The sequence below is a fragment of the Sciurus carolinensis genome, chromosome 4, assembly GCF_902686445.1.
Source record: "Sciurus carolinensis chromosome 4, mSciCar1.2, whole genome shotgun sequence".
In the NCBI taxonomy this organism is placed as follows: Eukaryota; Metazoa; Chordata; class Mammalia; order Rodentia; family Sciuridae; genus Sciurus; species Sciurus carolinensis.
Window position 1 is genome coordinate 38,491,290 of NC_062216.1, and position 13,562 is coordinate 38,504,851.

At 35.7% G+C, this 13,562-nt stretch overlaps 1 protein-coding gene across 5 annotated transcripts in view; it reads right to left on the reverse strand.

The window, feature by feature from the left end:
- The window catches only part of Sorbs2 (sorbin and SH3 domain containing 2), a 205,366-nt gene extending 193,561 nt beyond the window's left edge, over positions 1 to 11,805 (reverse strand). For 3 of the 5 annotated variants that reach the window (XM_047548841.1, XM_047548844.1, XM_047548842.1), the window contains exon 1: positions 11,261 to 11,804. The gene's annotated coding sequence lies outside the window, so the exon portion shown is untranslated. Of the gene's footprint in view, positions 1 to 11,260 lie in introns of all 5 variants that reach the window. The other 2 variants (XM_047548840.1, XM_047548848.1) reach the window with 2 other exon arrangements.
- Between the last annotated feature and the right edge of the window lie 1,757 nt (positions 11,806 to 13,562).

Genomic DNA, 13,562 nt, shown 5'->3' on the forward strand with positions numbered 1-13,562 from the left:
ACATCCCTCCCTCTTCTCCCTGACCACCACTTTAGTTCATCCTAAGTTCATCTCTTGCCTGAGATATTCAAACAGTTTTTCTTAGGACTAATAGAGTTCTAGAGAAGCCCAGGAATCTATCCTGTACACTGAGTTAGCAATTAGAGGACTGGGAATGAATTCCAAATTCGAGTGATTGCAAAAATGCTTCCTATTCTGTAACACAATAGGCCTCGTTCTCATTACTGTTCCTACATTCCAGACCCTCAGTCAACGCCAGTGTCCTTGACTTCCCCACTCATCTGCATATGGGGTTCTCTCCATCAAGACCCTCTGCCTTTGCCTTGACAGTGGTCCAGACGGGGTCAGCCACCTGCTACTCCCTGCTTGCCCTCTGAGTGCTTGCTCACCTCTGTCTTGGGCGATTGCAATGCTACTTCTCCTCTCCTGTCCTTGAGACTAGGAACAGTTCCCAAGAGCAGCAACTCTGAGTAGTCTCCCCTGAACTTACGTAGCCAGGAAAATCAGAGGCGCATGGAGCTTGCCTTCCAAATGAATTCACTTCTATAATAAGAATGACAATAATACTAGCTAACATGTTGGTCTTCTACCCTCCATTTCCCTTCCCTCCCCGCCCCTCCTGTGTCCCTCCCTCACTTTCCTTCCTTTCCTCTCCTCTATGGATATGGGGTTCCGCTATATTGTCTAGGCTAGTCTCAAACTCCTGAGGTCAAGCCGTCCTCCTACCTCAGCCTCCAATTAGCTGGGACTAAAGACAAGCATGTGCCACCATATACTCAGCTAAAGTTTCTTGAGTTTCATATGTATGCCAGACCCTGCCCTACACAGTCAGAACACATAATCCATTTAATCCTCATATAACTCTTTGAGATAACTTATCACTTTAATCCTTAGCTACTTTTCCTTAGGTCTTATCTCTGCTGCCCTCCTTAGGGTCTCACTCCTACTAATTCTTGCCTCCTCCTTCTCTCCTGTTCTCCATGGCCACCGACAAGCTTCGCTCTTTGTCATAACAGACAAATTTCTTCATCTCTCTCCTTTCCTCTCTTCTTTCTACTCTCTCAGCTGGGTCCTTCTCCATCCTTATTTCCTGTTGCTTAGAAATTTCCTGTTCCTTAGAAATGTGCTCCTTTCTCCATAACTTTTGTATTGGGGTATAACTGGCAAATGAAATCATATACATTTAAGATATGCAATGTGATCATTTGATATGTATATATATTGCAAAATTACTACCACAATCATGTTAACACGTATTTTACCTCATAGAGTCATCAATTGTGTATACTGTGAGAACGTTTAGGATCTACTTTCAGGAGTTGCAAGTATATAATACATTATTATCAATTTTATTCCTCATGCTGTACACTAGATTCTCAAAACTTATTAATCTCCTAACAAATTTTGTGCACTTTGACTTACATCTTCCCATTTTCCGTGTTCCCCAAACCCTACCAACCCTCATTCCACTTTGTTTGAACTTCACATTTTTAGAGTCCATATATAGCGATCACACAGGGTTGGTCTTTCTCTATTTGACTTATTTCACTTAGCGTAATGACCTCCATGTTTATCCATCTTTTTGCAAATGATTATCTTTTTTTCTATTCTACGGCTGAATAGGATTCTGAAATAGATAACTATGTCTTTATCACACATTTTAAAAAAATCCATACCATTCATGAACACTTCAGTTGTTTCCATAACCTTGAATAATAATAATAATCCTACCCAGTAGTAGGATTGTTGGATCATATGGAAGTTTCATTTTTAATTTTTTTGAGGACACTCCATATTGTTCTCCATAATGGCCAACCAGTTTACATTCCCCTCAGTGGTATATTTAAATTACACTTAAATTAGGCCTTAGGGAGTTAGGATTTTGGCAATTATGTGGAAAAACAAGCTTTGTGGCATCAAAGACTTTCACACAACGAATGTTTAAGTAGCATACCCTCAGTGAGTTCGTGTAAATTGATTAATTGGCATAGCCAACTGTGAGGTGTGTGATCTCATCACCACAACCCTCAGTTGTCTTCCCTGATTTTCTAAGAAACCTACCATCTCTGAGCAATTTTTAGTCATCTTCTAGAAATTCATCTCTTTAGACAAGTTTCTACATTGCATAAGTCACTTCTGCGCATGTGTTTCTCGAAGGAATAAATACATGCACTGACTGTACCTGCCTTATAGCACTTTCTCATGGTCCATCTTCAATGATAGTAATTAGCGTTCCTGTCTTATTTCTTTAACTAAGCTGTATGCCCTTCGAATGGCATCCTGGCTTATCTTCTCATCTTCTACTCTGAAAGTAGGAGGTCCTTGGTGGGGGTGCAATAAATGATTGGTGTTAAAAAGATATCATTTTAAAAATATGTAATTACAACTTCCACATCTGTACTTGATTGAGTCTGTGTCTTTTTAAGGTGTACCCAGACTTAGGATCTCCTTTACTCGGCACTTTCTCTTCTTCTTTACAATACCAGATAAAATTTAAAAGTACATGACCAGCTAACTTACAGTAACATACCAATAACCGAAACATGATATTCTGGAGTCCGGAGCAAGAGAGTTGGAGACCTGGCCCATCTGCCAGAAAGGACCTCCCCAGACATTCTGATGGACTTGAACCTTATGAACTCTTGGGACTGATATTTGTGGAACAAATAGAACTTGATGGTAGACTCAAAATCATTTGTCACCTGGCACTACACTTGCCAGATGAAATTCTGATTTTGTTTCCCTAGAGAATTCGCTGATCAATTAATAATCTGACCAATGTCCATTAACAAAGAGCCATTCTGCTTTGTTGGTCAGATAAAATACCCTGTCACTTTTGGAGATGACTTAGAGCATGAGCAGATTTCTTAAAAATAATTTACTTTTGGTTGGAAATTAAAACATTTGAATTTCAAATCGGCTCACTTCCTAGTTCCTACTGAACTCAAAACCTTATTTGGTTAAGTGGTCCTTTAATAATAATAAAAAAAAAAAAAACTTGAAAGGCTGCAGTCCTTTTGGGTTCTAGTTGTTAAGCTTCTGTTCTCTCTTCCTTATCTGTACCACGGTCACACATACCTTCTTCTCATAGGTTGGGTTAGAAGCAGAACATAATAAAATGACGAGGTATCCAGGAACAAAGCAGTTCATGAATGGAACATTCCCCAGGAAACATAAGTTTATGATCATAATCTTTCAGCTGTCAGTGATTGCAAAATTAAATATTAGAGCCAAAAAAGGTGAACCAATTGGGCATGTTTTCCCAATTCATTCCAAAGAAAGCAAAAGTTTAGGGTTCAAGATGATTATGATGTAATATTACATAATATAATAATATGTAAGTAAAATCAAATTATTTTGACAGATAACTCTCATATGAAGCACTGAAAGGACATCTGAGATTTTGGGTCAGAAGAAAGGTGATTTTCAAACTAAACTAGATAACTTATGGTTTTAATTATAACTTATTTTTATTAGATGACGGTGATGATCATTCCTCTCTCCTGACAATGTCTAAAAATTAATTTAAAATGTAGTAAAACACTTCGGAAGAAAAATTTTATTTTGAATGTAAGGAAAAGTCATTATGTTAGTCTTATAAAATTAATCTATTATAGAAAGGAAGTCGGTGATATAATCAGATTTCAGACCACATATCATATAACAAGTTGTTTCTAAGTAAAAGCAATGTCAAAGAATTAAAAATGTATCATCAGTCATCTGGATTATCGACCTACAAAAACCCTTTTCCCAAAACAGGTTTATTTTCAAGAAGTGAATTATTATTTTTGATCAAGGAGATAACTATGCTCTCCAACATTTTTATTGTTTTCTTGATTGTCAGATATAACTAACATGCTGTAAAGTTGTTCAGGAGATTAAAGTCTGGGGAAAAAGTCTACAGAGATTTAAATGAGCCAAGTTATTTTTGGTTGTGCCATGATTTCCTCTGTTGAAGGTTTAAGACTTAAAAGGATTACTTAGATTTAGCTTAGTGTTTTACATAAAAAAAAAATCATACTAACCCAAAGCAAACAAAAATTCCATAACAAAAGAAACCCATTTATGAATTTCTGACCAAATCAATTTTCTTATGATGAAAGTTACATGGAATCACAGACTGCATATAACTTTGATTAGATCTCTATTCTTTCATGTCAATTTGAACTTCGTTTGATACAGTAACCTACTTGGTCTAGGCACCATCCTTCATTTACTTGTAGCCAGACACTCAGCAAGATAACGGGGGTAAAACAAATAAAACACTATTGCTCTCACATAGAATTTAATGTGCAAAGATTAAACACATAGAAAAACTTAATTAAAATGCTATAAAAATAATACAGTGTGGAAAGTGGTATAAGTGTATTTAAGAAAGAACAGCTAAGTGTGGCATTTGTTAAACTATTCTTTAGGAAATAATTTAAGATCACAGGAAATAATTGAGAAATTCCAATTAAAATGTCCTTGAAAGTCCCTGTTTTTTATATTTGGTATGAAACTCAGATTTTTTTTGATTTCCCAAATTCTTCACTAAAACTTAACATATACAAAACTTTTAGGATAGTGGCTAGCACTGAATTAACTCTAATTTATTATTACGATCAATTTTATTATCTAATTTATTATTATCAATGTATTTTGGATTAACAAATTGAAAATTTTAATAATCTTTTCTGTAACTTATTGAAATGTTAGTTATTCAAGCTTATATTTTCTTGAGTTTACTCAGAAGCAGATATTTTGACTGATCATGTGACATCTTCTAGCTCTTATCCTTTTTTTATTTGTTGTGTTTAGAAATACATGATCATAGTGTGTATTCTGACATATTATACACACATGGAGTGCGACCCATTCCAGTTGGGATCCCATTCTTGTGATTGTACGTGATCTGGAGTTACACTGGTTGTATATTCACATGTAGGCATAGGAAAGGTATGTCTAATTATTCTACTCTTCCCTATTCCCATTATCATTTTTTAACTTGAAAAGATCTTCCCAGACTGACACCTTTTTCTGTTAAATTTTGTGACCGTTCAAACTTTTCTTTCATATTCTTATTTAAAAAAGGAAACTTTTAGGTATTTAGTGTTAATGATAGTTCATGAAGAATGTGACTGCCACCAGAGGTTTTAAGAAAGTTAAGAATAGAAATCAGTTTTTCTTGTCTCAATTATTCATAACATAAGGAGTTACCTTTGAGTTTTCTCTAAGCTTCTGGTTATATTCCTATGTTATGTAATTATTGAAATACAGTGCCTCTCAGGAAGACCCACATTTTGCTTTAAAAATAGCATTTTCTAAAATTTTCATATTTGTTCCTTTTCTGTTTTCTGATTTCCAAAAAATTAGAAAAGTTCCTGAATTGTCCTTTTATCTCTAGATGCAAACAGCACTTTTTAATCACGTGTAAACATTTGCACAACACAGAGGGAAGATCTGATTACCATGAGCCATTCCTTCATTCAGCAAATGCTGACTGAATATTTAATAGGTTGACCTGTTTGCTGAATGCCTCCAATGTCCCAGCTGCCATTCTAAAGAAAGTTGAGTTTTCCCTGCAACTTTTGTTCTGCCCAAGCAACCCCTACCTTTTTTCCTTCTTGCCAATAGCCACTCTCCTGACCTCCCTCTACCTAAACTGGTTTAAGCCGGTTCCCTAGGTACATCAAATAACACAAGACCATTCACATTATAGCAATGTAACTAAGTGATTATAAAATTTTCATCTTAATTGCTAGTAATGCTATGCTGTATAAGTTTCCAGATCTAGATATTGAGAGGCAAGTTCTTTTAAAAGTTTTTTATCCCCATAGAATCAAACCCATAGTATTTACTCTAGGCAATAACATATCCCACAGACTAAGTGGACTGATTTCAGATAGTGCTGAAACTTCACCAGATGACACAGTTAGCTAAAATTATTGTACAAGAATAGCTAAAATTATTGTTATCTAATCTTTCCTTTGTTTACTTTAGCACAGAGAACTGAAATGATTAGGTGTGAAGGCATCTTGATAATTTACAAAAAGGTAGCTCACTTTGAAGCATCCAAGTGTGAAGCTCCTAAAAAATTTTTAATAGTGTAAAGTGTAGGCAAGTGGTGCAAAGTATTAAGGTGTTACATGCAAGTGACCCAGATGAGGGATCCACAGGTGGAGGTGAGTCCTCGCACACTCTATGGCACATTTCAGTGGGGCTGCTGCCTCTACAGTGGTCACCTCTTCAGGGGACTAAATGTCCCTAAGAAACTAACTCTCCACAGCAGGAAGAAGGTACAAGGATTTCTTTTTAGAGGACAGAATGGAGAATTTTACTAATTTCCTCCAATGTGACCAAAATGTTGCATTTTTTTTTTTTTATGCCTTTAGAAAGTTTATCATTCTTCAGGTCATTTCCTGATAGTATTCTGACATTCCATGCCTGGAATTTTACAATGTCACTGTTCTTAGTTGGAAGCCCATTTTTGCCATAGTGTGGTTGGATTCCCTAGGGCTAATCCTTAGAGCTTTAGTAGTCTCTAAAGAATGCCAAACTGAGAACAGAACATCAGAAGATTTGAAACCTGAGAGGTTTATGTTGATTCTGTCCTCAAATTCAGCCATTACAGTAAACATTTATTAGGAAAAGGGATCAATCCATGTTGATTGGTATGAAGTAATCTTGATAATCCATAAAAAAATGTCAGCTCACTTTTATGCAACCGAGTGCTACTTTTTGAACTTATTTAGTGGTGTGTAGAATCATATCCTACTCAAAGCAGATGATATGATTCTTTATGGGAAAGTATGCTTGCCAGTTATCAAAAAAAGTATTAAAGAAAAAATAGAAGAACTAAATGTCTAGGTTGGATAAAAACACCCAAAATTGAAAGTGGAGACAACAGCATAAATGGACAAAAAGAAAAAAAAAAATGCTGAAATGTTCAAGTAAGAATGTTTATTATATTTTTCTAAATTGTAAAATGGGTCTTAAAAAATTAGGAAATTTAATGAGAGTATTACTCAGGTATTTTTTGAGAAGAGAATATTTTCTTTAAATTAGATTCAGGAAAAGTGAAAATTATCTGAAATTTTGATCAAATAATAATTTTCCAAGGTACAGAATTAATTCTGGAACTTTGTATCCCTTACCTGTATAGGAAAGAGAAAACCACAAATGTTTTGGCCAAAATGCCAAGTTAGTAAATGAGTACACTTGTTTTGAGGACTAAAGTGTGATATAATTGCATGTAGATATAAACATGTCAAATAAACACCTGTCATAGCTGGTTCCCTGTCATTCAACTAATACCATTTTAATTGAGCTTACATTAGCATGAGAGTTGTTTGCCAATATTTATAAATCAATAGTTACGCAAACATTTTCTTATAGATACATGCACATGTCTTAACTTTTTCAGAAATGATGCAAAGATATTTTGAAAACCTCAGTATAATTCTTGAGAGCGACTGTTTAGAATTTAATAGGTCTATATATATAATTAATTTATTTGAGGACCTTTAAGAAAATTATCTAGTATGATCGTTTATTGCAACTCTTCATTATAAAATGCAAGTGCAAATCATTTCATTACAATTGCAAATCATTGCATTACACTATCAAAAACAGTCAAATAATTTAGACCTTCAAAATATTATAACTTCCTTAAAATATAAAATTGTGAAAATTGTACAGATTTATTATGGAATCATATTTCCTAAAATTGAATTACTATATGTGATTTAAAATAATAGTTTAAATGAGGTTAGTCATTAATATGAATTTCAATTTTCAATTTTATCTTTAGTTATTATTTGATTAAACATGCCATACATTAAAATCAATTGGAAGTTAGCCAAAGTAAATCTTTAGAGGAAAGCATAATAATTAAGAATGGGTATTTATCTTTTTTTATTAGAAAACTCAATGCTGTCATAATAATGTGAAAATGTCTAGAAATATGAATTTAAGTCATTTCCTAAATATTTCACTTTCTAATTCCAAACATCTGGATATTTTAAACTTCCTAATCTGTGCTACATTTTGTTAAAAAATTCATACAATAATAATTACAACTTTCACTTTCAACACAGATATATGAGAGACAAGGGATTACATGCTTATTACTTCTTAATAAAATTCCTGATATATTTTTATCTCTGATGGCAGCATTGTGGCAATTCAATTTTTCCATAAAATAGCTATTAAAATTAGGCTTATTAAAAATACTAATTCTGCTCTCTAAGATTTTCTCTTACCTGGGAACTCAAGTTGTAGGGAAGGATAAGGTAACTAGCAATTACCAGTGACCTTTCAGATGGATTAAGAAAAATTAAGAGAAATTCTGCTATTGTTGACTTTATTTCAGCTCTCTGGTCTCTTTCCTGTTTGCAACCTTTGCTTTTTTCTGACTTCAGTATGAAAAACAATTCTGTAAGTATAATGTACTACAATCAGCTACTCATTATCAAGTCAACATTAGTTGTAAATAGTCTTGAGTTTGTAACAAATTTCAAATAGGGATATTTACTATCCTTACTTTCCTTTGAAAATTAATCTAGTAACTGTAGATGAAAATAATTTTTTTATTAAAACTTTTCAGTTGTTTTGTTTAAAAAATATATGTTGCAAAATTTTTCCTCAGAAAAAATTCTGATCTATCATAGAACATTTTTAGTTTTTATGACAGTGTGATCCCGAAGGCACATTTTCCTATCAGGGAAGTTAAAGCTTCATTGTTGTTTTCCTATAGGTTTTGGGTTTCTCTGTTCAAAGGCAGAATTAGGACTTACGTCCTGAGGTCAAGTCTACAAAGTAACTAGTAAAGAAATAGTGAAGTCCAAGCTTACTGGTACAATGTCTGAATGCCACTGGTAACCAGACACTGAACAACGTACTCCAAAATTAGAGGTCAGCAAAACTCTGGAAGCTTCTGAGCAGAGACTAATGCAGTATCGTGCGGTAGAAAAAAACTGTAGGCATAAAATTCCTAAGAAGCTGAAGGTGTGAAGAATAGTCTGGGGGACATCTTTGCTGGATTTTGAAGGAAGAAAGGAAGATAGCTGGTGTTGTGAGGCAAGATTTGAAGGATAAGTCGGTAAGAGGGTGTCACATTTGGAAGCATTTGCTAGAGTATATTCTGGAAATTACAAAATATTTGATATTGCCATCAGGAAAGTGACAGAAAATAAGTGCCCCAAATAAAAACCGAGGTGCAAATTCTTGAAAGGTGAGAATTTTGTCTTTGAATTTGGTTCCTAATGTTGTTAAATAAATAACTGGGGAGATGAACTAGGCAGAACTGCATAAAAAACTCATCTTTCATAGCTGTCTCCTCAAGGGTTAGTAATGTAGGCAAAAAAGAGCATGGAGACAGTTTGTGTGTCTGTCTTCCTGTGTGGCTCTTGTCCCACCCTGAGCCACTTCAAAGGCAACAGTCACAGCCCTCAGGTGCGCCTTGGGTATTTCCACACCATGTCCTTCTAAAAGTTCCCTCAAGAAAAACTAATACAAAATCATTTTCTTGCCTCAGGTTTTTTCGCTGTGATAATTCTCAGCATTCCTTCGGAGGTTCAAAGGGAATTCAGTTGGAAAGAGACTTTTTCTGCCATTCATTCTGCTCTGATAGAATCATTTACTTGTCTGAAATTTTTATTCATAGAATTTGACTCGGAGCTAGGTCTGCTCATTTAGTTTTCCTCTTACAGTTAAACATAAGTGAAAGACAATGTCATCACCTCACCATCTCATCCCATATGGTGCCTCATTCACATGGAAATACTCTTATGTATTCTCATTATTAAACACTTGGCCATTATTCTGTACATTGAGACTCTTAGTCTGCATCTTTGTGTCTTGACTTTTAGTGACCTTTAGGACAAAAACTTGAGAAAAAATTCTCCTTATGCTTTTCAACTCTCTTAGCTGAAGGTATTTTAACAATTGCTCTATCTGTACAACAGGTGATTTATGCTCATGTGTATCAATGAAAATATATTGAAAAGTATCAGAAAACTCCTGAAGCCGTCTGTTTTGGGAGAAAAGGGTAACAAATAAAAATTTATTTATGAAGTCATCTCAGTTACTATTTATAAATTTCATGATAAATTCCACTTTTAGTAGATAAAAGATTTCATTCAAAGTTTTCAAACATGTATTTTTCATTAAATATTTTCAAGAGCATTATAAACTGTCACTTCTGGTAGACCAACAACAGAATTGACTCAGGTAAAGCTGAAATGTTGCTGAGACAGAATTTAATTATTACGTGGTCATTTCTTCACCAGGGATTTTGATTTGACTAACCAATTTCAATCCACAGTAACAGCTTTGTTCCTAAGAGACGATAAATCAAAGAAACACTCACTAAGGGGCAATTCCTAGTGCAATTCAGTCTGTGCTATTATCTCAGAGCAACTGACAGCAAACATCCGCTACAATTATTGGTGTACATTTGTATTAGATGTGTGGTGTTTTTGGTTTCACTCTCCTCTGAAACCTATCAGCTTGTGAGAAAAATTGTGCAATAAAAGAAGTTTTACCGCCACATACTATAGCTGTGCTTGAGCTCAATGCAGAGACTCCACTTCCTTTCTTTCCTTGGATTCTGAGCCGGGGGAGCACAATGGGGGTGTTGTGCTCCAGGCCAGCCTGGCATGCATGATACTCAGAAAGGAGGTGTGAGCAGCTTCCAATACCTACACTGTTTGCTCTACGACTACCCTGAACAAAATCAAACAGCACACCAAGTCACTCGATCCAGAATAAGCAAGTAGAAAATCCACTGGCTATTATGACCTACATAGGGAATGGAATTCCTTAATTTAAAGGTATACACAGGTGTGTTAAGAGTTTCACAAATCAGCTACAAGCCTTAAAAATAAATGCTTCACAATTTACATGCTGCTAGTTTTCCATGTGGTTCTTAGTATGTCAAAGTGTAGGTCATAAAAGAATCCATTGTTACTAGGACAGAAAGCTCGTTGACTATGAAAACTGTCCAGAAGGAAAGCCATTAGTTTGTTAAAAACAGTAAATATTTATTTTTTGACCCAAAGACATATTGGTAATGTTTTTAATCACACAATTTCTAGAACTTAAATTCTGTATGTCTCTGACACATATTGTAAAAGTGTGAATATGTGTATCTGTATATGTTTTTGTGTTTCCTCGGTAATTCAGATCATACGATCAATGTAAATCTTTCAGATTAAGTTTCATTCCAAGTTATTTTTGTGCTGTGCTTTCAAAAGAGGGAAGAAATAAAAAAGCTTACCTCTGTCAGTCAAGTGGGATGCCTGAAACCCCCTTCTCCTCCTCAGCCTCAGCGTGCAGGCAGATGCTCTGTGAGCCAACAATCTGTTAACAGGAAGCAGGTAAACCCGAAAGCGTCCGCCTGCGTTACAGTCCAGTGCCCATCCGAGCACACACCTGCTTTTTCCGACCTGCCGCTCATATGCAATAGCCACGCACAGGACCGGTGTTAGAAGAGGGCTACACCCTCCTTTTGGATCGCTAGTTCCCAGGATAAGCAGCTAGGGAGCTGCTGAGATAATATTGCAGACAAGGCTTGCCTTCCCAAGACAAAACCCTTTCCTGCTTTCTGATAGCAGATATGCAGCATTATCACTCTGCATTCCACTTTCTCCAATCAGCTAATTGCAACAGCGGTCAACAGCCTGTCGAAAGGGCAGCTCGCAGGCAGGCATGGCTGTAATAATTGTATACTAACATACCCATTGCTTCTCTTTTCTCTGGGTAGATTTTTTAAAAATGCTCCTTCCAGAGTAAAGCTCAGCAGAATATGCCACCCTGTTTTCCATAAGTAAAATGGCTGGTCCTCTCAGCACTGCTGCAGACAGCTCATTGGGTTCCACTGGCTTTTCGTAGCCATAGCAACAACCAACAGACAGACTTAGACAGCAAGCATGGCTGATCATGTGCAGCGCGACACAGCTTGTTAATTTCTTTTCATCAAACTCATCATTTTTGAGGAAGGTAGCTTCTGCTATCTTTCTAAATATTTCACCCAGTAATACAAGTGCCCGGATTTTTTGGCTTTCCTAAGAAACTTTTGTTACATGAGTGGAGGCTGCGTGTGAGATCCAGGAAGTGAAGCCCTATTTGTGTCTATCCAGGTTAATAATATGCAAATCACTGGAGAGACATTAATTGGGAACCATTGTGAAAACAGGTTCTACCTTCCAGTCATACAGTGACTGTGAAGGAGATTGGTAAATAGGCGCAATTGTGCTTTTTCTGTTTTTAAATGGTAATTTTGTAGCCACTTTGAAACAAAGCCCTACGAATTGTTATATATGATCGAAATTATAACCCCATCAGATAGTATATTTCAATAAGATTTTGAAATATAACATTTATTTACAAAATCTGTTCATCTAATTGTTTTAATATATTACATAATTTAAGATATAATTTAAAAAATCCCTATTGTTTCTGCTAGAGAAAGTTTCTTTAATTCAATCATAATCTATTCATAATTGAAAAGTACTTATAAAATCTAAACCAAATGAAAAAAAAATCCTCTGACTTTAAACATTAACTCCAAGTTAGGAATACTTTTACTCCCTCAGTAAGATGGATCATATTCTACCCTTTCTTAACATTTCACCTCCTCAAGGAATCTCCCATGATTAATATCATTAACAATTTAAAATTCTGCAAAATCCCTAGTCTTTTCTTCTCTTTAAATACTGTCACCAGTCATATTCTATTTGCTATATTTCCAAAGCACTGTCCCATTTGTTTTTGTCTCTAGCAATCTGTTTGAAATAGTGTGTTAACACTCTGGACTTGTAAATATGGATGTTTTGTTTGCTGGTGGTCATTGATTTATATTCTCTTATGTATTGCGTTTCCCTACCCAAGTTAACATTCTATCTTCAGTGGTAATTCCCAAAGCTTAGTCTGGGTAGGAACGCTGTGGATGCAGATTTTGGGAGCCTATCTCTCCTCCTTGTCTATCCAGATTCACACCGTGCAGGTCTGAGCCAGCTCAGGATCTGTGGGTCCACTGATCTGTGGTTTCCTGCTTGGTAGACTCCTCGACACTTCATCTCTTCTTAAGCCTGCCTACCTTTCTCACTGATGTTCACTGTCCTTTAGTTAGTGAGTTTGCTGATCCTGAAAGTGCCCCTAGCTTCACCCTCATAGTCTACTCTTTACCTCTCAAGTTTCAGAATCTTGAATTACCTACTGTTTCATGCTTCCTTGTCTTGCAGATGTCTTTGCTCCCTGAAAGGTTCTCTGTCCAACCCCACCCCAGTACCTTGAACCTCCATTCCAAACTGCCTCTGTCTTTATTCTTTGACATCTTGCTCAAATAGACCCCCTCGCAGTGACTCACCCAAGTTGAGTTCACAACAGCCATCTCTGTGCTGTTTCCGCTGTACCTGAGGCATCTGACATCTGACTCTCCTATTACAGAACTTGTCATGCCTCATTGACTGATTAGCAGTTTTTTTTTTTTTTTTTTTTAAATACCTGACTCCCAGACTGCTCTGTCAACTGTCTGAAAACCAATATGGTTCATGTCTTATTTGTCTTCCATGCTTGGA